Genomic DNA, 23,242 nt, shown 5'->3' on the forward strand with positions numbered 1-23,242 from the left:
ATTAGGAGAGAAGCAGGTAAACAGAAAAAAGTTTCACAGTGTTTCTTTGATAAAGGTCTTACTTCTAAGATACATAGAGAATTGATTAAAATTTGTAAAAATGAGAGCCATTCCCCAATTCATAAGTCATTGAAGAACATCACCAGGTACTTAGCAGAGAAGAAACTCAAGCTATCAACAGCCATATGAAAAAGTGATCTAAATAATTAATATTGAGGGTAAAGGCAAATTAAAACAACTCTGGAGTTCCACTTCATTGCCACCAGATCAACAAAGCTTATTTAAAAAAAAAAAAGGAAAATGACAAATACTAGAAGGGCTATGGGAAAACAGGTAAATTAATAAGCTGTTGGTGGGGCTGTTAACCTACCCATTCTGGAAAACATTTGGAACTACATAGAAAAGTTATTAAACTGTACATAACCCTCTACCCAACAATACTTATACTAGGTCTATCCTCAAAGAAATCAAAGGAGGAGGAAAAGGTCCCATTTGTAGAAAAATACTTACAGGATTTATAACGGTTCTATTTGCAGTGGCAAACAACTAAGGAAATGTGAAGGATGGCTAAATAAGTAATGATATCTAAATGTGATAGACAACTACTGTATTGTAAGAAATTATGAAGGAAATGGTTTCAGGGAAACCTGGGGAGGGTTGTACAAACTCATGTAGAATGAAGTGAGCAGGAGAATAATTTATACAATAACATCATCATTCATTGTAAAGACAACTTTCAGAGCCTACAAAATTCTGATGAATCCAATGATTTTGAAGGACTCATGACAAAATACGTTGCTACCCATTTCCTGAAAGCAATGGGGTAGACTCAGAATACAGACTGATACCTATCTTGCTGGACATAGCCAATGAAGGAATTTGTTCTGTATGACCAGACATGTTTTAAGGGGGCTTTTTGTTTTTCTTACTTTCTCAATGGAAGAGATAGAGATGGGTGAGAACAAAAATGGATTTTAACTGAATGAAAAAAAATGTTTAAAAAAAATAAACTACAGAGGGAATGGTTGAACTAATATTGTATATGCATGTAATGTACGCTATTGTGCTGGAAAAAATTCTAAATGGGATGGTTTCAGAGAAACCTGGGAAAACTACATAGTGACCAGAACCTAGAGAACAATTTAAATACTTACAATAACACTCCAAAATCAAACAACTTTCAAATAATACTGGTGAGTGTACTTACTGTGATTACCAAAGATATATTATGAAGCATCTTCTACCTCCTGTCAGAGAGGTAATGGACTCAGGCTGCATAACGAACCATATTTTTTGGACATGACTAATGTGACAACTCGTTTTGCTTGACTGTGTGTATATGTTAGGTTTTCCTTCCAATGGTGAGAGGGGACAAGAGGGAGGCAAAAACTGGTTCATGTTCATTAAAAAAAATTCTGACTTTTTGGTTGAAATTAGAAAGGGAGGAATGTGAAGTCAGCAGAGACTAGAAGGATCTACAAGTCTCAATGAGGACAGGTCTGGGGGCAGGGTGTAACACAAGAAAATGTAGAATGATAGGTTGTGGTGAGGTAGAAGAGTATCAGAATTGCTAATCAAAGAATTAGAACATTTATGGGTAATAGAATGTTTATGGATAATGGTAAGATCTCCTGTGACTATGCCTCTGAGTTTTTGAGGCAGAGTACTAGTCCTAATAAGGGTATAATACACATTGAAAAGACAGAATCCATTGGAAGGTATATACACAAAGAAGATCCAAGGTAACAAGAAATGTCCCATGTGTGCCAAAATATTTATAGCTACACTTTTTGTAGTAACAAAGATGTCCATTCACTAGAGAATGGCTAAACAAATTATGGTACTTCAATAAAACAGATTACTGTCCAGTAAGAAATGGTTAACATGAAACATTCAAAGAAATGTAGGAACTATATAAAGTGCTTCAAAGTGAAGAAATCAGAACAAGGGAATAGAAAGCACACAATGTAAAGATAAACATTTTCTTAAAGTGAATGCTGCATAATTATAATGATCAAGCACAGCATTAAGAAAGAAATAAGAAGGAATTATGGGAAGATGATAGAGTAAGGCAGAAAATTATCTAGCTCTCTCAAATTCCCTCCCAAATAACTCAAAGTGAATTTTAGAGGGGTATAAAATAATTAAAAGTTGGGATAAAGCAGTCATTTAGTCTAAGACAACTTGGAAGTACTTTAAGGAAGATCTGATCTCTCAGGGTGGTGACCTGGCCAGAGTTAAGTACAAATATTAGTACAGCTAAGGGCAGCTATGTTGAGAGTAAGTCTCAGTTTTGGGAATTTTCACCCCACAGATGGTGTAGGGGTCATGTGGTTGATCAGGGCTGGACACAGGGCCCAGACCTATAGACTAGATGGGATCCCTGGCTGTGGCTACAGACAAGAAGCAAGCATACACTGTTAGGTGTAGCAGCAGAAGGATCTGGGTCCTGTTGCAAGTTGTGATCACTCACTGGAGAACAGTCCCTGAGTACTGACATGTACAGCTGCCTGAGGGAATGCAGGGAGGAAGAGTGTTTGTGATGGCAGCCATGTTGGGGACCCTGGTCTCAGATCAAGAGTACCAGAGGGCACTCAGACCAAGATATCAGCAGGAAGAGCAGTGACCACACACCTTGGTAATAGAACATTTTAAGAATCAAAAAGTCAAAGACTCAGAGACAGAGCTCAGAAAACAACCGTATGAAAAACCTGAAGCCTAAGACATCATCCTTATACCCCAGAAGCAAAGCAAAGTTTGACCCTAACATAAAGGTAATAGTCAAGAAATAGGCTGTTTAAAAAAGAGAAAGATAAATAAACACCAGCAAGAGAACCTGACCACAGATAACTACTGTGATAAAGAAGATCAGCGTTCAAACTCAGAAGAAGACAATAAAAACAAAACAGCTTCTTGTAAAGCTTAAAAGAAAAATATAAAATGGTCACGACCAAAAAGAGTTTTTGGAAGAGCTTAAAAGGGGCTTTAAAAATCAAATAAAAGAGGTTAAGGAAAAATCAGGCAAAAAAAAAGCAAGAAAATTATGAAAAAGTGAACCAACTAAAAAAAAAATCCCAAAACAGAAGAATATAACTCCTTAAAAATGAGAATTAGGTCCAAAAGTCTCATTATAGGAAATGTTATCCACATTCAAAGAAAGAACTATGGAGTGTGAATACAGATAGAAGCATATTATTTTCCCTTTCTTTTTCTCTCACAGTTTTTCCCCTTTTGTTCTGATTCCTGGTTTCACAACATGACTACTGTGGAAATAAAGTTTACTATGACTGTACACGTATAACCTATATCAGACTGCTCCCCTCTTGGCAAGGGGGGAGGGTAGGGAGGGAGGTAGAAAAAAATTTGGACCTCAAGGATCTCATAGAAGTGAATGTTGAAAAAAAATATCTCTATACACACAGACATACACACTAATTAGAATTGGGAAAGGGGAAACTAATGACTTCATAAGATATCAAGAAATAAAAGAATGAAAAAAATATTAGAGAATATGAAATCTCATTAGAAAAATAACCTGAAAACAGACTGAGGAGAGAGAATGTAAGAATTGTTTGACCATCTGAAAGTTATGATCAAAAAAAGAGTCTATACTACACAATATACTTGAAGAAATCGTTAAGGAAAACTGTCCTGAAGTTTTACTAGAGAAAAAAACAAATTAAAAAAAATCTACCAATCATTGCCTGAAAGAGATCCCAAAATAAAAATTAACAGGAACGTTACGGCTAAGTTTCAAAGCTCCCAGGTCAAGGAGAAAATATTGCAAACAATTAGAAAGAAACAATTTAAATATTGTGGAGCTTCGGTGAGGATAATACAAGATTTAACAGCTTCTACATAAAAAGACCAAAGGACATGGAATATGATATTCAAAAGAGCAGAGGAGTTGGGTTCGCAACCAAGAATAACATACCCAGCAAAGCCAAGTATAATGATATAAGGGGGGAAAAAAGAGATTTAATGAATTAAAGGACTTGCAAGTATTCTTAAGGAAAAGATCAGAACTGAACAGAAAATCTGACTTACAAGAATCAGAAGAAACATAAGAAAGAAACATGAAAAACCAAGTATAAGGAATTTAATAAAGTGAAACTGTTTACTTCTTATAAGGGAAAATATTACTTGTAACTCTTAAAAATGTTGTCATTACTAGGTTAGTTTAAAACAGTATACATAGGGGCAGGCAGGTGGCATAGTGAACAGAGCACCAGCCCTTCAGTCAGGAGGACCTCAGTTCAAATCCAACCTCAGGCACTTAACACTTACTAGTCATGAGACCTTGGGCAAGTCAATTAACCCTAATTGCCCTGCATCCCCCCCCCCTCCAAAAAGAGAAAACAAAAAAGAATGGGTTAAAAAACAAGTCACAGGGGCAGCCTGGTAGCACAGTGAGTAAGAACACCGGCTCCAGTGTCAGCATGACCTGGAGATTGAATCCCGGGCTCAAACACTCAGCACCACACCCAGAAATAACTGGCCGTGTAACCTTGAGCAAGTTACTTAACCCTGACTGCTTAAGAAAAAAAAAAGTCACAGAAAAAATAATTTTATTAAAGAGAACAGTAATAATGAGACGACATACCAAAACTTATAGAAGTTACAACAAAAGCAGTAATCAGAAGAAAATTTCTATCACTAAATGATTACATCAATAAAATAGAGAAAGAGAAGATTAATGAACTGGATACACAATTTTAAAAAACTAAAAAAAAAAAAAAGGAACAAATTAGAAATCCTAAAAATTAATGGTGAGATTAATAAAATTGAATTAAGAAAACCATTGAAATAATGAATAAAACTAGGAATTGGTTTTATGGGGAAAAAACAATAAAATATATAAACCACTGGTTAATTTTTTTTTAAAAGAGAAGCAAACCAAATCACAAGTATCAAAAAGGAAAAGGGTAAATACATCAATAATGAAGACAAGATTAAAGCAATACTAATTAACTGCTAATAAGGAGTTATTGTGCCCAATTATATGCCAATAAATTTAACTTAAGTGAAACCGAAGAATACTTACAAAAATATAAACTGCCCAGATTAACATTAAAGGAACAGGAATATTTAAATAAGCCTATTTTAGAAAAAGATATTGAGATAATATTGAGAAAAAAGATAGTAAGATAAATGAGCTTCCTAAGAAAAAAGTATCAGGACCAGATGGATTTACAAGTAAATTTTACCAAACATTTAAAGACCAACTAATTCCAATATTAAATATATTTGGAATAATAAGCAAAGGAGTCCTACTAAGCTCCTTTTGTGAAACAAATATGGTGCTGATAACTACGCCAGGAAGAGCAAAGAAAATTATAGATAATTTCACTAATACTAACACAAAGTGCCTAAATAAAATATTAGTTAGGAGACTACAAAATATATCACAACGATTATTATATATTGTGATAAAGTGGGATTTATAGCAGGAATGCAGGGCAGATTCAATATGAGGAAAACTAATAACATAATTGATTATATCAATAATAAAAGTAACAAAAATCATGATTATATCAATAGATGCAAAAAAAAACTTTTAACAAAATACAACATTCACTTGTATTAAAAACACTTGAAAGCATGGGTAGAAACATTTCCTTAAAATGGTAAGAAGCATCTACCCAAAGCCACCAGCCAAAATTATCTGTAAGAAGGATAAGATATATCCTTGTTACAAGAATAATCATTTAATTAGTTAAGGAATTGTCAACATCATGGAGTTGGGGAACCATGAAAGGTTATATCAAAGAAAGTGGGCATAATGTGGATAAACTCGAAGTCTTCCCAATAAGATCAGGAATGAAAGGAGGTTGCTTATTATCACCAATATTATTCAATGCTGAACTAGAAATGCTAGCAATAGCAATAAGAGAAGAAAAATCAACGAAATCAGAATAGTCATTGAGGTAATAAAACTATCTCTTTTTGCAGATAATATGACGATATACTTGGAAAATCCTAGAGATTCAACTAAAAAGTTAACTGAAACAATTTTAGTAAAGTAGTAGGATATAAAAAAAACCTACATAAATCATCAGCATTTCTATAGATCACCAACAAAGCCTTGCAAGACAAGACATTAAGACAAGACAGTAAAAGATAGTTCAATTAAAATAAACATAAATAGTAAAAAATGCCTGGGACTATATCTGCCAAGACAAATTCAGACTATATAAGCATAATTATAAAATCATTCTTATACAAATAAGATCAAACTTAAATAATTAGAGAAATAATAACTATTCATGTGGGGGAAGGGAAACTAAGTCAATATAATAAAAAAGACAATCCTACCTAATGTCCTTATTCAGTGACATCCCAATTACATTACTAAAAATTATTTTACTGAGCTAGGAAAAAAATACAGCAAAATTCATTTGGAAGTACAAAAGGTTAAGAATATAAAAAGAATTAATTTTTAAAAATGTAAAAGAAGGAGATCTAACAGTATCAGACTTTAAACTGTATCATAAAGCAGTAATTAACAAAACTAGCTGGTGGTGGTTGTTGTTTAGATGATTAGTTATGTCTGATTCTTTGGCGGCTTTCCTGGCAAAGATACTGGATTGGTTTGTGTAATGGCAAGCAAAATAGAATTTTTTGCTGTTTTTCTGGATTGAGTTTTAGCTAATCAAGTGCCTTTGAGTCTTGCCTTTGATTGTATCAAGAATCTTTGATTGGAAACAATATACAAAGTATTGCCCTTAATAGGCCTAAGGGGATTTGAAGATCTCCCCTGCCCTTAATAAACCAAATGATATCACATGGGAACCCACAGTGGGAGGAGCTTCCCAAAAGGGTGGAACAGGAAGAAGCAGAACAGAGAAAAGCAGGAGAGGGAACAGAAATGAGAGAGACAACTTTGTGCTGTTGGCACTCTGTTGTTCTGTGTTGGCTTCTCTTGACAGAAGCCCTGTCTGTTGGTCTGTGTTGATTTCTCAGACAGAGACCGTCTGGTGTTCTGTATTGGTTTCACAGAGAGAAAGTGAATTGAGATGATAGCACTGCTAATGTGTGTAAATACTGCTGAAGCCCTGTTAAGCTTTTTCTTCTTAGAAACGAACTGTGAATAGCTTGGAGTGGAGCAGTCCCCATAAGATGTGGTACAGAAGCAGAGAGGAGAGGGGAGCTGCCTAAATGTGAATCCAGGCCAAGAGTTGGGAGCCATAGGGGTTGGAAGAGAGATTCGAGTCAAGATGAAAAAGGACTTTACTTGGATACTCTGTATTGACTGAAGAGATTGCAACACATCCACCTAGTGGTGGATGGTGTTTGTATATTCTGCTACCCCTTAAAGATAACTATAAGATATACTGAATGATATGTTTTGTTTTAAGATTATGTGGCCACCTTAGTAATAAATTGTTATACTATGTTGTTGTGAATGTTATGCTTTAGTTTCTTAAATGTTGTGCTTTAGCTTATTGCTGAATAGAGAGTTCATTATACTATGCAAATAGACCCTTAGAGTTATTCACAGCAGCAGTCCTCAGGAGAGCTGCTGTGAACGACTTTACAATTTGCCATCTCTGGCTCACAAGGAAACTGAGGCAAACAGGCTTAAGTGACTTGCCAAGGGTCACACAGCCAGTAAGTGTCTTTGGTACATTTGAGCTCAGGTTGTCTTGCCTTCAGGCCCAACACTCTATTCACTGCACAACCTAGTTGCCCAAACTATCTGGTACTGATTAAGAAACAGATAGTAGATCAGTAGAATAGAGTAGATATGAAAGAATTATAGTAACTTTGTGTTTGATTTAATCCTCTTGGGATAGAATTCACCATTTGGTAAAAACAAACAAACAAAAAACAATCAACTATTGGGAAAACCAGAAAGCTGTCTGGAAAAAACTAGGTATAGTCCAGTATCTTACACCATTTACTAAGATAAGGTCAAATTGGATTCATGACCTAAACATAAAAGAAGGTGTATTAAGTAAATCAGAAGAACATGAAGCATATTTATTACCTACCAGATTTGTGGATAGAAAAATTTATGAATAAACAAGATATAGAGAACATTGTAAGATATAAAATGGATAACTAATTACATTAAATTAAAAAGGGTTTGTACAAATAATACCAACGTAGCCAAGATTAGAAGGAGAGCAAAAAATTGGGGGAACGTTTTATATAGTTTCTCGGATAAAGGCCACTCATCTCAAATATAGAGAATGCTGTCAAATTTATAAGAATATGAGTTATTCCCAAACTGAAAAATGACCAAAAGATATAAACAGGCAGTTTCTGGAAAAAGAAATCACATCCAAATGTAGTTATTTGACAAAATGCTCTAAGTCATTACTGATTAGAGAAATGCAAATTAAAACTTTGAGGCACTGACACAATGATTGGCTAAAATGAGAGAAAGGGAACTGACAAATGTAGGAAGGGATGTTGAAAAATTGGGACACTAATACATTGTTGGTAGAACTATGAACTGCTCTAACATTTGAGAGCAATCTGGAATTATGCCCAAAGAGTTATAAAACTCTGTATGTGCTTTGACCTAGCAATACCACTATTAGGTCTGTTTCTCAAAGTGATGAGGAAAAAAGAAAAAGAAGCCAGATGTTCTAAAGTATTTATAGCAGCTCTTTGTGGTGGCAAAGAACTGGAAATTGAGGGGATGCCCATCAACTGGGGAAGGGCTAATCAAGTTGTGATATATGATTGATATATGATAGAATACTACTGTGCTATAAGAAATGCTGAATACATTGATTTTAGAAAAACATGGAAAGACTTGCATGAAATAATGAAGAGTGAAAGCAGAATGAAGAGAACAATGCTGTTCAAAGGGTAACTGTGAATGACTAAGTTATTCTGAGTAATAGGAATACTAAAATCAACTATAAAGGACCTATGAAGGAAGATGCTATCTACCTCCAGAGAAAGAACTGATATGTAGTAGTATGTATTGTATGGTTTCCTATACATCTGTGTCAAATGTTGGCCTTATGTAGTGAGATGTTGGGAGTAAAACAGCTTAGAACTCAAAATGCAATAAATTAATAAAATTTTTGTAAATGAGAGAAATAAGAAAATATATCTCTCTCCCTTTGCAGGTGAGAAATTATGGGTATGTAATATTGAATACAATGCCAAAATCAGTTGATTTACTGGTTAGTTTGGCTACTCTGCATTTTTTCCCCTCTTTTTTATTCTTTATGAGGTATGATTGTTGGGGGAAGAGACGAATAGAGTTAGAAATCAAGGTGATTTAAGAAAAAAAAAACCTATCAGTAACAAAAGAAAAATAAGTATAAAATTAAAGATACTCTACTTTGTAAACCTGAAAGTACTCTATAAATCTGTTACTAACACCTACATTAAGCAACTATATCAATCATTTGAACCACCTGCAGCTGAATTTATGTTCCAAAAACAAAGATTTAGCAAAATTCTGATGGTAGATTAGTCAGACTGGCCAAAAGGAGCAGGAGAAGTAACAGGCCTAAGTGATGTTCCTTAAACTCTGCATTCCATACCTGATCTTTGCACCTTTGCCTATACTCACTCCTCACTTCTGTATCTTGGAACACCAATCTTCTTTCAAGGACCATCTCAAAGGAAGTCTTTTCATGCTCCCTTGTTATCAAAGCCCTCTCCATTTTCAAATTATCACTTATATACTTGTTTTTTAAAATATTTTATTTTCCTAGTAGAGGAGTTCTTAAATCTTTTCAACATGGACCCTTTTGTCAGTCTAGTGAAAAGCTTATGGACCCCTTTCTTAAAATATTTAAAATACATATATCACTGTAAATAAGTTTATTTAAATAAAATTATACAACATAAAATACACAGGATTGCAAAGGGATCCAACTATATATACCCAGTAAAAAAAATTTTTTTAAGTTCATAAACCCCAGGTTAAGAACTTCTGCCCTAGAATAAAAAAGCCCTTGAGAACAAGGGCTGTTTTCTTCCTGTCTTCTATCCCTAATGTGTAGTATTCCCATGTATTAGACACTTAAAACTTACTAAAATGAATTAAAATTTAATACCTACAAATATATTGAAGTCATTAGTTAAAATCTCTTCTATAGATACTAAAATCTGAAAATAATCTCTAGAAAAACTGAAATGATATTCAGAACGCATTCTTAATACTACCTCCAGAAATAAAATTTAAATTCTATCCTATACCAAACATTTGTCAGAGAATTCTTGAAATCAGACCATCTGCAAAAATCCTATTTATATCCTTTCTGCATTTCTGTATAGACCAACCATGACAATCATCTCCGTTTGATTCCTATTCAGCTTTCCCATGAGCATTAACATTCATTTGGCAAGCAAGCTAGATTGAACATATTCCAAACTATAGAACTGCATGATTGAAACATTCCATGCCCTGGCAAATAAGAGATGAGGAAAAGCCAGAGTTTAGCTACAGACGTACCTCTAATCCTTGAAAATCGAAAGTGAACCTGAGACTGCACTGCTCACTTTCTCAATATTTATTAATAATTTCTACATTAAGATCTACTATAGGCAACACAGGTAAAAAAGAGAATTTTGCATCTGACAGCTTAATTTTTTTCTAGAATTTTTCATGTTGAACAAATCCAGAAATATATTATTCAATATTTCTATTTAATTGATACAAGGTTAGGGAACAGAAATAGCATTATTTTTCTCATGAATTCCTTATTAAAAAGCATAGTATTATTACCCATCTCTGACAACAGGAAACTACTGAGAAAATAAGCAGTAAAATATCAGTTTTTAAAAAAATAAGCCCATGTAAACCCAATATTCTATTAGGGGAAAGTCATTAAATCAATAAAAATTCATTAAATGCTTCCTCTGTGTCTGGCACTGTGCTAAGGTAAGCTATGGGGATAAAAAAAGAGACCATCCCTGACCTCGAAAAAAATGATTATTAATAACCAAAGATTTGGGGAGATCCAAAGTTCCCCTTTGTTTTCTAAAGTCCTCATTTCAAACAACTGGAATATTTGAGAGATGCTATCAATATGAAATTGACAGGCTTTGACCACTGATTGGATAATTAGGAAGGTATTAAAGACTGAGGAGTTAAGGATGAGAACTAGGTTGTGTGCCTAGGTATGACTAGGAGGATGGTGGTTTGGGAAATAGGGTGGAGGAGAGAAGATAATGAAAAAGAAGGAAAGGTCCCATACCAACTCACTAAATATATGCACTGCCAAATCTATTAGCATATATGAATGCATCTAACTAGGTTCTAAAATTAATGCTTTACTGAGATGACAGAGAAAACAACATTTCACCTTCCCTCAAGATGATGAGAAGAAATTGTCCTTTTTTGCTCTGCTTAGATACTGATTTGTGCAAGGCAGGATTATTAACAAGTCTAACCAAAAAAGCAGCTTGGTAGAAGGTAGTTTTCTCTGAACTAGAAGAGAACAAGAAATTTTATTCTTTTAAAATCAAGGTGCAACTTGGTACAAGGAAAAGTAATCTCTCTAAATTGAAAAGGGGAGAAAAACAAATTGGAGAAAGAGGAGGGGGAAAACTTCCTGCCAAGATGTGGAAAATAAGGCAGATTACAATAGGTACAAACACTCCAACAAAACCCAAAGCCCACACCAAAATAGTGATCAAGAAATTGGGGGGGGGGGGGAGGACAGGGGTGTTAGGTGGCTCAGCGAATAGAGCACTGGCCTTGGTGTCAGGAGGACATGAGTTCAAATTCGGCGTCAGACACTTAACACAAGAAACTAACCATGTGACCTTGGGCAGGTCACTTAACTCCAACTGCTCTACCTTCCCCCCTCCAAAAAGCAACCCCTCCCCCCCCAAAAAAAGAAATTCAGTGAGAAACTAGTGTACAAAAAAGTCTACCAGAAGCTCACAGGGAATAAGGGTCCCTAGCACTCATATCAAACTTGGTTCCCAGGAGATACAGAACTTTGAACCTCAGAAATTTCAGAAGGTCTAATCCAGGGGTGGGGAACCTGCAGCCTCCAGGTCATGTGTAGTCAGTCACATTTGAGGGCCTAGAGGGTCACACATGGCCTCAAAGCCAGTTTCCCCACCCCTAATCCCAGAAGGAAGAGTCAAAAGAGCAAGACTATAGGGTATGGCAAGCAGTACTAGGCAGGGCCAACCACGACCCTCTCCAAAAACTCAAAAGGAGCCAAGATTGGCCCCGGCACAAAGTCTCAATATTCCAAATTTAAAGCTGAAGATGAGCAAATGGAAGAGAATACAGAATAATATTACAAATCCAGATTATCTCCCAAAAGGGAACAAGTATAGAACTACAAGCAGAGAATCAAAAAAGAAAAAAGAAAATTTTCTCAAGGACTATATAAATAGAACTAAGCAAGTAATTTTTAAAAACAGCCAAAATAGTAAACCCTTTTCACTAAGATTTCCAGTCAGTATTTTTTTGTTTAAACTAATCTTCATCGTAAATTACTCCATAATCTTCCAGTTATGAAAAAGTAAATTCCTATTCACATGGCAATTATTTCCTTCCAATTATGGCCTTGGGGGAAAAATATATCAGAAAGGAGGGACAGGAGAGGTATAATCTTATTTTCCATTAACACAGACATGAGTAGACTGTCCATCTAGCACTATAAAATTAAAAAGATTTTAAAAGTTCTTCACCCACCCTCAGGTTCACCTACCAATCCAGACTTTCTTAATCAAAACAATTCTGCCTTGCTTTACCAAGATTTGATGACCTAAGTTCCACAAGAAGTTCTGATACATGACAGCTGACTAGTACGACCTCTTCAGGTTTTAGTTTTTAAAGTGCTGATTTATCAATGTAATGTTGGCAATGTCAAGAGTCACTATTTTAGAGATAATTATTTCTCCAAATGACTGGATGACAACTTCTTCCAAATGAAAGAGATAAGTGGTATTTTTTTTAATTGCGCCCCCCAGCCCAAATTTCCTCCCAAAGTTCAAGAATAACAACCTGAGCAGCATTTATAGCTAGGTTTGGTTTTGTTTTTAATGTGAAAAGATAAAAACAAATCACTTGCTAAAATCCCAAGTCTTTAAAACTGAAAAAAAAAAAAGTGATTTCCATTTCTCTAGCATAAGCAAAGAGGATTCTGATATAGAAAGGCTGTTGTATGAAGTAAAACATAAATACTGTTAGATATAATGTAGAAAAAATAAGCCAAACCTTCTGGGAAATTAACAGCTTATCCATTAAAAAGAAGGTAGGGGAAACATGTTCCCCTTAAAATAAGAAAATGGGCCTCTAGGAAGGGAAAAAATATGTATGTTTATTCATTAAAATTTTTCTTTACATAATTTCTTTGTGTACTTTGAAGGGTTGGAAATGGAATTTCCTTCTTTATAAATGATCAAATTAAATTCATAATTAGCAAAGAAGAGAACTTCATATTTATCATCAAGATCATCTTCCTAAAAGTGTTCCCAGGGAATTTAACCAAAGACTAGTTTGTATTTTCCAACTTCAACTCAATAAACATTTATTAAGCATCATATATTTGTGTGTATACACACACACACACTTATACATATATACACAATATTTGTGTATACACATGTATATGTATGAGTATAGGTATGCATATATGTAGCCTTATCCAATAGTATCATGCTAGTAACTAAAGATATAAAGACAAAAAAATAGTCCCTACCTTGGAGAAGCTGGAGTTGGGAGGGGGAGAGGAGGATTCAAGGATAGTAAGGAATGCAAGAGTGAAAAGATGAGATATTTAAAAGTAATTCACAAAGAAGAAAACAGTTAATAACTGGAGTGGATCAAATAAAGTATCACAATCTGGAAATAATCATTTAAATAATTAACTAAAGAAGATAAACTAATCAAGACAGAGTAATAAATTAGTCAAAAAAACACTGATTAGTTGCTTACTATATGCTAAGTACTATGTTAAGAGCTAGAGACACAAATACAAAAGTGAGTAAATTCCTGCTCTCAAGGGTCTTATGTTGTAATAGGGAGATAACACATATAAAGAAGTGGAGCCAGGGAAGTTGACATTATCAAGAGAAGTATTTTGGCATGAAAACTTAAGGGGATGGTAAGTAGAGACAACCGATTCACCTGCCTTTCCCATAGCAGTGGCAATATTGATTTGACTGTGGGTCCTGAAGGGGATGAAAGAGGTTTGGCATGACAAGTAGTAAATAGATGATGGGGTAGTAGGCCACATGAACCACTTACCAATCAGTACAGAGTGAGGTTTGGAGTTGGGAGAGTTAAGTCTCCCAAGGCATGGTCTCTGGATGTCCAGGGGTCCAAACAGTGCAGCAGCAGGGAAAATGGCAAGATGTTAGAGGTGTAATGAAAAACATGACTCTAGACGGTTAGACACAGTAGGCAATATGATTCAGTCAGTAAGTCAACAAGCATAAATTAAGCACTTACTATATGTCAGGAATTCTTAACCCTAAGCACTAGGGATAGTTTAAAAGAAAGGCAGTCTTTGCTCCAAAGAGCTCACAGTCTAAGGAGGATACAGAATGCAAACTATATACAAATAGGATATATACAGGGTGTATTGGAGGTCATCTAACAGGGAAGACATTCACATTAAAGAGAGTTCAAGAAAGGCTTCTTGCAAAAGGTGGGATTTTAGTTAAGACCTGAAGGAAGCCAAGAAAGCCAGAAAGCAAAGAAGAGGAAGGAGAGCATTCGAAGTTCTGTGTTTAGCTAATGAAAGTACCAGGAGTCAGAAAACGGAGCATCTTGTTCAAAGAAAAGCAAAGAGACCAGTGTCACTGGATCTCAAGAGTTTGTGGAAGGGAATAAAGTGTAAGAAGACTGAAGGATAGGGAGATAGATTTTGAACACTAAGCAGAGGAATTTTTATATATGTTCCTCAAAGAGATAAGAGAATCAATGGTGTTTAACTTGGGGGAGGGGGGGTGGGGAAGGTGACATAATCACAGCTGAACTTAAAGAAAATCATTGCGCAGTTATGTGGAGAATAAAGTAGAGCTGCCAGTGACTCAGGGAGAAGAGGCAGCAAGCTATTGCAATGGATAGGCATGACATGATAAGGCCTGCACTAGACTGGGCAGGGTCAGAGAGATGTGAGTTGAGGAGGAGAGAAGAGGAAGCTCTTAGAGAATGGACTCAATTTTCTGAATAATAAAAATATAAGGTGGGGCGGCTAGGTAAATAGAGTGAATAGTGAATAGAGCTCCAAATAAAGCACAGGCCCTGGAGTCAGGAAGACCTGAGTTCAAATCAGTCCTCAGACACTTAACACAAAAACTAACCATGTGACCTTGGGCAAGTCACTTAACCCCAATTGCCCTCCAAAAAGCAATATATATATGGCAAGATCCTCAGCTGAGAATGAGGGTAGGAGGAGCCATGGGAGGTGCATCTTCAAACAGGTATTCCTTTATTCAAGAGAGAAAAAGTCGCAGCTCTCAAAGAATTTTGAGAGTTTAGTAAGGATATATGGTATCATTATTCTTAATAAAATACAAAGAAGCTAAAGTTTTTGCCAGGCAGTTTCTTTTGACTCTGTAAGGAAAATAACAGAAAAAAATAAGAGGAAGGTTTGAAAAATCTTATGCAAAAAAGGAGACATTCTTAAAATAAACAAAATTTTAGTTAAAAAATACTTCTTCAGCAACACTGCATACAGAACAATTACTAAGAAATCTATTTTATAATAAATGTTTTAGAGAGAAAACACAATGTTTCTTTCCTTATCATTTCAACACAAAATGAGGAGTGCAAATAACTATAAAAGTTACTCTTGGTCCCTTATAATGGACTAAAGGAATAAGTGCAATAATAAATAAACAATAAATATATAATAAATAATAATATGGAATAAATAAACAATAATATGGTTATAAATTTATAACTACTGACTCCCAACATGAAAATCTTAAATACAATGAAAGATTATTCAATAAAAAATTTTAAATGACTTCTGCTTTTAGTTATACTATAGTGTCCATGTTCCATATTGAGTCATTTTCCTTCTGGAGTTGTTTTCAAAATACACATCTGTTTAAGAAGAGGATGTCTGATTTAGATGAGATCTAGGCAAAACCTAGAATTTGGGCTAGAAAGGTGGTAGATAACAGCATGAAAAGATGAGAAAGTGAACAAGAAACAAGTAGTTTTCATCAGCTGTCTCTATATATTTTAAAAATGTTTAAATTCTTTGAAAGTAGGTACTATGTCTTTGTACCCAAGAGTTCTTTGCAAAAAGTAGATGGCCAATGGTTCTTGAACTGAATTATTAGTCCCTATAAATATCACATAATAATTTGACCTCTTATCATGTATTATTATTATTATTATTATGTATCAGTTGGCTGACTTCTTTGTATACTGTTGTTTTGCCCATGAGGGCAGGGAGCGTGTCTCATTTCAATAAATATCTTCTCCAGCAAAATACTCAAACAGTAAGCATTTAAGAAATGCTGTAGTAAAAGCCCATATCTTTACTTATGCCTGATTTATAAAATGAAGACATCTTTCCTCTACACCAAAATCACTTATCCCAAAAGCAGATGATTAACTGAAAAGAATATTCAAACAATCAAGCAGTGAAGGGACTCATGTCAAATTTTAATCTGGAGAAGAGAAGACTTAGGAAAAATCTAACAGCTATCTTTAAGTTTTTGAAAGGCTATCATATGGAAAAGGGATAACACTTGTTCTAGTTGGTCACAGAGGGCAGAGCTAAAAAAAATGGCAAAAGCAAATTTAGGCTTAATATAAGAAAAATTTTCTTATCACAAAGAGTGCTACTATAAATACTTTGTGTATATAGGGACTTTCTTGTTATCAATGATCTCCTTGGAGAATAAAGCTAGCAGTAGAATTTGTAAGGTCAAAGTGTATACACATTTTAATAACTTTATCTGCATAATTTAAAATTGCTTTCCAAAATAGATTCACAGCTCCACCAACAATGCACTAGTGTCTATCTTTGATAATTTTGAGATACTCTAAACTACATGAAAGTTATAACACCATCTATTTCCAAAGTAACAACTTTGCCAAGTGTTTTGGTCTGGGTTTGTCCTTAACAGAAGCAATGTTGTACCCATAAGTCACATGTTAGCATATATCTAGAATTAATAATTAGAGAACTAGAACTAAGAGACAAATTAAAGTCTGACAAATTTCAACAAACAATGAAAAAGAAATATTGTCTTCAAAATCCCTTTTCTTTGTGCTCCTAAGGAGATTCTCAACCCATGTAACAGTTTAATAAGTATGTGAGGCATCTAAGTGTCACAGTGTATACATATAACATTGGATTTGGGGGTGAGGAAGACCTGAGTTCAAACCTTGCCTCAGACATTGTGTGAAGCTGAGCAAGTCATTTAACTTCTCAGCCTCAGTTTCCTCATCTGTAAAATAAGAATAAGAGCAGCTACCTATATTATTGGGTTGTTGGGAGAATTAAAAGAAAGAACATATGTAAAGCATTTTGCAAATCTTACAGCATTATATAAATGCTAACTGATACAACCACCACCAGCAGCACCCTTGGGTCTGACAACCAGAATCTGATCCCATCTAGTCCAGGAAATTAAGCAAGATACAGGCAAATCAAAATTGTGGGCTTAGGTGAGATGCTTAACAGAAAAGCAGTGTGGTGTAGTGGAAGGAGTACAGAACTTGGAAATAACTGGCTTCAAATCCCACCTCAGGCACTTAACTAGTTATATGACCCTAAATGAACCGTTTAACTTCTCTGTGCTTCAGATTTCATTTCTATAAAGATGGGGGTGGACTCAATGACCTCTCAGGTCCCATCCAACTTTAAATCTATGATCCAATGATCTCTTCTGGATAGAATTCAAACCAGAAAATGAACACAGCAACTGGACTAAAAGCTGTGTTACTGAACAAAAGACAGGTAAAGCAATCTGAGATGCCTAACTCAAAGTGAGGACTCAGGAAACATGAGTACAGTCTTCAACTATCTAGAGTGCTATTAAGCAGAATGATTATACTTAACAGTCTTGACTCCAAAAAAAAAAAAAAAAGAACCAGAACTAATGAGTGAGAACTAAAAAACACATGAAGGCAAATTCCAGAATACATGGACTACAGTTATAGCTGTCTATAAATGGAATGAATACTCAGTCTTGAGAGACTGAGCTCCTCCAGGAGTACAGTTAATACAAGAGGAAAAACAAAACAAGATAAACTTAGGCTCAATTTCTTCATCTGTAAAATGAGCTTTTTTTTTAGCTCTAGGCCTATGATTCTAGAAACCCTGTATTCTTATAGCATACCAAAGGACAGAGAAGAAATTTGGTGTTCGTTGTATTAAATGGAACATGCCATCACGGGCATATGAAAAGTGAACTGCATATGATGTACTCTAATCAAATCTATGATTATAATTTGGTACATGTGCTGGCCAGATCCCTTTTTAGCACTGATTCAGACCCTGGGCATAACCTTTATAATTAGTTTCTTTTCACATAAATAAAAACTGTTTAAAAATTAATATACAAAGCAAATATTGCATAGTTTAGCTAAAATTAGTGGGTTTCAATTGAACACAATTACATGAAGTTAAGTGAGAATACTAGCAATGTTTAGTGCTCTAAAGTCATAACAAAAGCAGCAGAAAGAATACCTTGGGACTATGCAGAAAGCCTCAGCTGCTACAAAACTTTCTTTATTAGCAGACCCAGTGCTGCTTTTTATATAGGTGATGCAATTCCATAGCAAAAGAGGAAAATCAATTAAACCAAAATAATGTTACTGCAAAATAACCAAGCAAGTTCATAAATAGAAGATTCAATACATCTAATAGCATTTCCATAAAGATTAAAATGAAATTAAATAGTAATATTTTAGCTTTAAAAAGTTCTAGAACTAAAATCTCAGAATAGAAGACCCCCAAAATTATCTAGTTCAAACCTTGACCTAGGGGCCCCATTCCTGGTCACATAGTCTGTGGGGATCAATGTATTCCAAAGACCCTACACACACACACACACACACACACACACACACATGCACGCACACATGTACACGCGCATTCACACTCACCAAAATCTTCATAGCAGCAAATAACTAGAAATCAAATAGGTGCCCATCAGTTGGGGAATGAATAAACTTTGGCATATGATTTTTGACAGAATATTATTATGCAGTAACAACACAAATGAGGAATTCAAAGATCTACAGAGAGGTTCATGTGAACTGATGGTGAATGAAATAAGCAACAACCAAAGAACAATTCTACAACTCACATATAAAGATCACGAAGAGGAAGCTGACTTTTGACCAGTTCCAGAAAACATAAAATCCCTATCCTTTTGCCAAAGGCTGTGGAGACTACTACAATAGCACACTCTCTCACTCCCGCTCTTGTTTGTTCTTTTCTCTCTCTCTCTCTCTCTCTCTCTCTCTCTCTCTCTCTCTCTCCACACACACACACACACACACACACACACACACACACTCTACTAGGATATGAAGGTGTTTTAGCTTAACTTGTTTACTACTAAAACTAAGGATTGAATTTTGACAGAGGTATTTTCCAGAAATGTCTGATGTTTCTAAAAAACATCAGTAAATTAATTTTTTTTAAAAATCAACTACTCTAATTTGAACTTGAATAAGAAGCTCCTCTACACCATCATCCAACAATCTGCTTGAAGATATCCAATGAAGAAGAACCCGTCACCTTCCAGGGTAAACAGAGACTGTTCTATTTTTGGATAGCCTTGAGAAAATGTTTCCACTGTGTTTAAATTTCACCCACTTCTCCTAGGTAGGCTCCAACTAATCAGAACAATTCTAATTTCTCACCCACAGGATAGCCTTTCAAATACTTGGGAAGTAGAACTCACACCCTCCAAAGGACCTTCTTCAATTTCTTCAACTGACCCTTTAAAATATGTCACAATCTCTACTAGGTACCTATACCTGAATCCAATATTCCATCCAGATGGGGTGTGATCAGGACAGTAACAAGGAGAATTGTCACTTCCTTTATTCTATATATTATGCCTCTATCAATGCAGCCTCCAATCAAGTTGCCTTCTTTGGCCTGCCATATCACACCATTGGTAGATAAAGAGCCCAGAACAAAAATTACTTGGAGAAGTTACTTTTTAATTGAGATATCTGCCTATCTTCAATCCTACAACATCTTTTGCCATAATTTTTCCAAAAAGCATCAACAATAGCCATAATTTTTTTCAGTTTTCTAACATACAGTTTCTCTTGGTCTAAAGTTTGGTACTGATTAAGAACAGAGTGATACTCTCTTATCACAAAGTCACTTATCTTGCTTATCAAATCCCTTTTAAACATTTGTGTCCTAACATTCCCAATCTGATGATCATACTCATCAATCAACTTTTAAGTACAATCCTATTACAAGCAATTATTTACATTTCTGCCACAGAATAATATGCTAGCAGTGAAGGAATAATCTATTTGCTAGATCCTGGTGGTTTTTAAAATTAGTGTTTTTGGCATTGGCATTTGTGGCCATTGAATTTGACTTGAAGAAAGGAAAGCTGATTTGGAAATAATCAGATACCTATATAAGAAATAGGCAAGTAAGTTCTTAGCAGTCACCAAATATTCAACTAAATTAAAATAGTACCCTACCCTATAGAACTTCTTATAAAATGCTAAATGAATTAATATTATTGTTTGAATAAAAAATATTGTACCTTTACATTCCTGGCAATTCAGCTTAACTTAAACATTGCCAAACAGGTAAATTTTATGCTACATTGAAAAACTGAAAAGATGACACTGTGGGTAGATCCAGGCAATTCAGAAAGCAATTTAGAACATAAATTATTCAACTGTGAATACCTTTTGGTTCAGTGATATCACTATTAGGCCTAAACCCCTAAGAGAGATGTACAAAAATATTTATATTAGCTCTTTTTGTGGCAGCAAAAAAATGGGAAACAAAGTTGCCAGTCATTTGGGGAATGCTTCCTGAAATTATGATGTGTGAAATGTAATATAATACTAGTGTCATGTAAGAAATTATAGAGGGGGCCTCTTAGGGAGCGAAGGTCAGTCTGGTGTGGCAGGGTGAGGAAGAGACGGGGGGGGGGGGGGGGGCCCCCCCCAAAAGTTTTCTGAGAAACTCAGCTGGGACTGTGGTACCTCCCACATTATTCTTGCTGGTGGTGCCTCTATGGGCACAGGAAATGTTTGATAGTCAGCAGACCAATCTTCTCATCTTCCTTCAGCCCATCCCCAAGCTCTGGCCTGTGTGGTTATGCCCAGGGACCAGCTTCCTCTGTTCCACATTCATTCCAATGTTCTACCCTGCAGTATTCCAGTGAGGCAGTCAAAATGTATGTATTTATCTATTGTATTGATACAGTGCCCTATTACAACAAACCATACAAGAATCACTGTTCTTCAGATTAGTCTTACAGTGAAGAAGACTTCTTCCAATGGAAAGAATACTGAGCACACAAACCCTGTACTGAGAATAAATCAGCTGGATGCTCTAGAACTAAACATAGCCCTGAAACAATTAGGTTGGTCCCAGTGTACTCATTGTTCTCATGGATTTAAGCCAGGGCTGTTATCTGGGTTTGAATCAGAGGTAAAAGTATTTTTGTGGCTTTTCTTAGAGATTCACCATTTACTCCAAGACTGCCACAGTGAAACAGTCAATTATGAATATCCAATACAAGAATGATTTTTCTCGAACTCAGAAATATCAGCCACTAAGCAAAAATCAAGTTACAGTATATTATTTGCAGAGCTTGTTAGAAGGTGTTATTAGAAAGATATTACAATTTATTCCATAAGCACCATTTAGCATCATTCTATAAAACCAAATAGTGTGCTAATTTTATTATAGAACTTTTGAAATTAAGTAGTTTGGTTAATTTCCTGATTTTCTTTCAAAAATGAAAGTCTGCTACATCGACATTACTTAGATATTCAATCTGTATTTTGCAAAACCCAAACATTGGGAAAGTTGTCTTTGAGTACACAATAAGAAACTTTTATTGTATGTTTGCAGAATTTCTGACCTTTCTTTTACCACGTACTAATATCCAAAATTTGAAAGCTAAGTTGTTATTTCAGTGTATCCCTATCACAAGTGTTCCTAACAGTGATGATACATTAGAGCTACCCATGGCAAAGAATGTTCCCTTTGTGTGGAGCGACCCATTATGCCTTACACCATAAGTTGTATACATGTGTTTTGTTATCACTGTGTTAAAAGCAGCTACCTCTTTGACATGTACTCCATTCTTCCTACCTGTGACACAGAGATGCACAGTTTGCAGACACTGAAGTCAGGGATCAAAATGTTGAAGTGAATGCTCCTTAGAAAATGAATCCATCTTTTTTAAGCAAAATAAGTAACACTTAAGAATACATGTCAGAATCACTATTTCAAGTCTCTCTAAAGACATGATTAAGACACTAATTCCTGGAAGCTACAATATCAGATTTATTATATAAACTCTACATCTTAAAAATAAAAGTATCATCACTTTGAACTTTTTTTAAAAAGGAATTATACAGGGGCTGGTTTCAGAGAAACCTAGGCACACTTGTACAAACTAATATATAGTAAAAAGAACAAGAAGGATAATTTATATAACAACAATACTGTAAAAACAAAACAACTTTGAAAGACTTAAGAACTCTATAATCAATCCCAATGACCAAGCAATGATTCCAGAGGATTCATGATAAAATATACTTCCCACCTTCTGATGTACAGGTAATAGATTTTGGATTGCAGATTGAGACATATACATATATACGTGTGTGCATATATGTATGTGTGTATCAACATGGATAAAGAATTTTTTTAAGATATTAAGGGACAATTTTAAAACTTTCTCTAATCAAAACTCACTTATCTATAGCTGTTTTTCAAGTTACGCTATTGACTTTTTTTACTTTAGGATCAGATAATCTGACTAAATACAGTTAGGTAACCTCTCTCTATTCTACTCTAGGAAGTTAATCTTTGTAACAAAATATTGTAGTTAGCAAGTGTTTTGTCTTTGGCCTTCCTTCTGTTCAAAGTGCATAACTCACATTTCTTATAGCATGGATTTAGAAAGCATTTTTCTTACAGTAGTGAAATGGCTGTATGGAACTGGGCAAGTAAGTCACTTAACCCTGTTTAGCTCAGTTTTGTCATCTGTAAGATGAGCTAGAGAAGGAAATGGCAAACCACTCCAAGAAAACCCACCCAAAATGGGGTCATTAAGGGTGGGGTATGACTGAAACAATTAAATGACAACAACA

The 23,242-nt window shown here is 35.0% G+C and overlaps 1 protein-coding gene and 1 pseudogene across 4 annotated transcripts in view; one reads left to right on the top strand and one right to left on the bottom strand.

The window, feature by feature from the left end:
• RAB6A (RAB6A, member RAS oncogene family) overlaps positions 1 to 23,242 on the bottom strand; it is an 84,168-nt gene that overhangs the window by 47,656 nt on the left and 13,270 nt on the right. The gene's annotated exons all lie outside the window — the stretch shown is intronic.
• On the top strand, positions 21,284 to 23,090 carry LOC138148366 (peroxisome biogenesis factor 2-like; annotated as a pseudogene).

Source organism: Petaurus breviceps, unplaced genomic scaffold (genome assembly GCF_028583685.1).
Source record: "Petaurus breviceps papuanus isolate PSGF00001 unplaced genomic scaffold, PetGlider_PUasm1.0 90823, whole genome shotgun sequence".
NCBI classification, from domain to species: Eukaryota; Metazoa; Chordata; class Mammalia; order Diprotodontia; family Petauridae; genus Petaurus; species Petaurus breviceps.